A 4111-nucleotide genomic window follows, 5' to 3' on the forward strand; every position below is an offset into this window, starting at 1 on the left:
ATGCTCGGGCTCAGGGCAGGAATAAGGGGATGCACTCATCTGGCCTGCGTTAGATGGGAAGTCAGCCTGGATAATCTATGGTCCTCCCTGGCTCTGAGATCTGTGGAAGTTCAGATCTGCAGCCAAAGCGGGGGGCTCCTCACGTGTCTCTGACAGAGCAGCGCCCTGGGGTGCAGGAAAGCCTCTGAACTGCCTGGAAAGCTCCCAGTGCCTGTGGATTTATCCTTGCTGGCACCTGAGGCAGTGCCATGTTCCAGGAAGTCTCTTCTCTGGGCTTAACTTGGTTCATTCTACCCCAAAACCCTCCAAGTGTTCCCAGCTTCCTGCTGCCAGCTTGGGCACTCAAAGGTTCTCCACCATCCATCCCCTTCCCAGCTTTTCAGCACTTGGAGGTGGCTCTCCTTTGCCCTCTCATCCCAAGCAAACTCATGATAATTAAACTTGAGCTAATTACAGCAGCAGGGGAGGCCGGTGCATCTCCCCCAGCCCTGCAATAGAAGTGGCCAAAAGGAGCCAAGCTCAGAGAATTTATTTTTGGCTCCTTCTAGCGCTCTGGAGATGGATGTGGAAAACAAGCCAGGAAAGCCAGGAGAGAGGGAATCCTTTGAGCTCAAAATGAAGATGAAAAGCTCAGCCCAGGCCTGTTAACAGCGACTTTGTGCTCCAGGTCTTGTACGGGTGAAGTGAAAAGCACAGAGGCCCAAGTCTGGGAGTTTGGGAGATTTAACCCTTGGACATGTTTGCCATGATTTAATAGGAAAAAAGCGTCTCACTTGGGACTTCTGCCTCCCTGGAGGAGAAAAGGGGAGAGCAAAGGAGTCTTTATTCAGCCCCAAGACCGTCTGCACCTGCCAGACCTCATGATGGAAGGTGGCTTGTGCTGTCCTTGGCTGGGCTCGCTCATCCCTGACCTTCCACGGGAGCGGGGGGCTCCATCCCCATCCCTGCCTTTCCTGGGAATTCGGGCTCCATCCCCACCCCTGCCCTTCCTGGGAATTCGGGCTCCATCCTCACCCCTGCCCTTATTGGGAATTCGGGCTCCATCCCCATCCCTGCCATTCCCCAGGAGCACGGGGCTCCATCCCCATCCCTGCCCTTCCCGGGAGTTCGGGCTCCAGCCCTGGCGCGCAGTGCGGCCGGACAGCGGCAGGCGGCTCCCAGGGGTGCTGCTGGATGCAGGCTTAAAACGAGCCCAGAAACACAGGGGAGCGGAGAGTGTTACTGAGAGAAAAGCAAAATGTGAAGTCTCTGCATACATTTAGCCCTGGAAAAAAAAGGAAAATACAGCAAAACGTAACGAGAGATGCCGGGAAATGCTGCAAGTGATGAGACGCACCCGGGGCGCTCCCGGCTTTGCCGCTGCTCTGAGGTTTTTCAGGTAGGATTAAGGCTTTTAAGTGAAGTCGACAGTTTAAAACTGCCTTAAAGAGCTCAGATCCACCTGAACCTCCCAAACAAGCTGCTCCATCAGCGGAGAAATGCCTCAACATTTCCTCCTCTCTTTCTGTTAATTTAAACAAAACCATAACTCTGTAAGGCAAGCGCTTGTGCTGATGGATGAGAGCTTGGAAGTGGCACTGACGGAATGTTGGGAACAAGGGGAAGTGAGAGGGGGTAAAATGTGTTCTTTCATTAGCCAGGCAGAGAGAAAAAGGGAGAAAGGGAGAAAGGGAGAAAGGGAGGGAGGGAGGGAGGGAGGAAGGAAGGAAGGAAGGAAGGAAGGAAGGAAGGAAGGAAGGAAGGAAGGAAGGAAGGAAGGAAATGATTTTTAGGTGTAGGAATGGAGGGGCTTTGCTGTAACACCGGTGGGGATTTTATTTGCTCTTGCTTTGAGCTGGAAAATGGGCTTTTAACACAATTTAAGTAAATATCAGCAGTGTGTGTTTGCTGGAGGGGCAGCACTGGCAGCGTCCTGCACTGAGCCTGGGGGGGTTTGCTGAGCTCAGGGAACTCAGCAGTGACTCTGCCAAGCAATGGGTGATGGTGGACAAAGCCTCCCTTTCCTTGTGCTCCAGTTTCCAGCTGAATAAAGGGGATAACAAAATCCATAAAGGAGCCGCTGGCCTGTGCTGGGGGTGAGAATTGGGCAGACCTGGGGCTTTGTCCTGCGCTGTCCCCATGGGTTCTGCTGTGGATGGATACCCTGCATGGGGCGGGTTGGTGACCCTGGCCAGGTCAGTGAATCCTGCTGCGGGGGGGATCCCTGGCAGTGTCCAAGGCCAGGCTGGACGGGGCTTGAAGCACCCTGGGACAGTGGAAGGTGTCCCTGCCCTTGACAGGAGGAATGAGATGGGCGTCAAGGTCTCTCCCAACCCAAACTCTTCTGGGACTCTGACCCCTCGATGTGCTGGGATGCTCCAGCGCTGCTCCCTGGAGGTGCCTGCCCTTGCACTGCTGGTTTCGGAGCCAGGCTCTTGACCTCTCCCTGCAGCTCAGCTCCCGACCTTCGCAAAGTCAATCTCCTCCTTTCCAACTTCCCTGCCCTACAGATGCGCTGCGGAGATAAACAGCCCGCAGGCTCTGAGCTTCTCCAGATGCTGCCAGGGGGACAAAAATAACTCAGCAGAGCGGGACAAACCCCACCTGGGCGCTCCCGACCCATCCCCGGGAGCACAAACCTCACGGCAGCACGGGATCGGCTTGGGCACAATAGACTTGTTCTGTCGGAGGAGTGCGGAGCCTCCTTGTTCGGCCCCGGGGAGCTCAGGGGGGGAAGCCTGGGCAAGGATCGCCTTCAGGAGGCGTCCTTGTGCTTCCCGAGCTGCTCGGGAGGCGCGGCGGGGACGCGATGATCGCTGCTGGTCGGAGCGAAGCCTCTGCCGAGCGCGGCAGCTGCGGCGTTCAGGGAGGCGCTGCGGCCCCGCCGCCGCGAATTCAGCTGAAGGAGCGCTTTTGGTGGGAGCTACAGAGGCTTGGGGCCTGGAAGATGCGAACCCAACTTTTAGGATGCCAAACTCCAGGCTGTCAATAACTGCACTGAGGGTCTGAGCTCGCTGCCTGTGGGGTGTGGGGTCCCCAAAAGCATGTTCTTTCCTCATTGGGATGGAGGCTGAGGTCATGGGGTGGTTTGCAGGGCTGTGGGTCACTCTGGGTGCCCTCTCCTCACCTGCACCGTGGCCTCGGCAGCGGAGGGAACACCTGGTCTGAGTGGAGGGAGGGAGTGCCTGGGAAGGACTGAAGGAAAAATAAAAATAACTTGGCGAAAGTTTAAGTCTCAGCCCCAAATCCCCTTATTTCTTTCTCCAGGGCTGCATTCCTTCTTTGCATCCCCTTCTCCAGCCTGGGAAGCAGTTCTGCCAGTGCTGGGATCCATGCTTGAGACTTATAAATTTGTGATGTCTCTGAGCAGGACCATGGAATTCCAGAAAGATTTTGGTTGGAAGGGAATTAAAGCTCATCCAGTTTCACCCCCTGCCATGGGACAGGGGCAGGGATCCCTCCCACTATCCCAGGCTGCTCCAAGCCCCATCCAGCCTGGCCTTGGACACTGCCAGGGATCCAAGGGCAGCCACAGCTGCTCTGGGCACCCTGTGCCAGGGCCTGCCCACCCTCCCAGGGAAGAATTTCCTCCTGATTTCCAATCTGAGCCTCCTCTCTCTCAGTTTCAGGATCACTGGAACCAGATGGAGCTGGGGGCACACGGCTCTGATTGGACTCTGCCCTTGATGAGGAGCAGTGGGGTTCTCACCCATGGGGCAGACTGAAAGCAGGGCCTCAGTGCTGGCTCCTCGTTATTAAATTGCTTTTGGTTCTCGGCAGTGACCCAAGGCCTGCCAGGGGCTGCGTCCATCACACAATAAAATCCCGGCCATCAGAATTAATAAACTCTAATGGGAAGGCACAGAAGCCAGAGCACAGGTGAAGGACAGGGGCACAGGAGCCTTTGAACATCCCCAGGACTCGCCCTTCACTGCCCTCAAAGCCAAATGCACCACAGGTATTTTCACAAAATCCAGGAATGGGCCTGAAATCCCATCCCACCACTGCCATGGGCAGGGACACCTTCCACTGTCCCAGGATGCTCCAAGCCACGTCCAACCTCGCCTTGGGCACTGCCAGGGATCCAGGGGCAGCCCCAGCTGCTCTGGGCACCCTGTGCCAGGGCCTGCCC

The sequence above is a fragment of the Corvus brachyrhynchos genome, unplaced genomic scaffold (genome assembly GCF_000691975.1).
Source record: "Corvus brachyrhynchos isolate BGI_N302 unplaced genomic scaffold, ASM69197v1 scaffold46, whole genome shotgun sequence".
In the NCBI taxonomy this organism is placed as follows: domain Eukaryota; kingdom Metazoa; phylum Chordata; class Aves; order Passeriformes; family Corvidae; genus Corvus; species Corvus brachyrhynchos.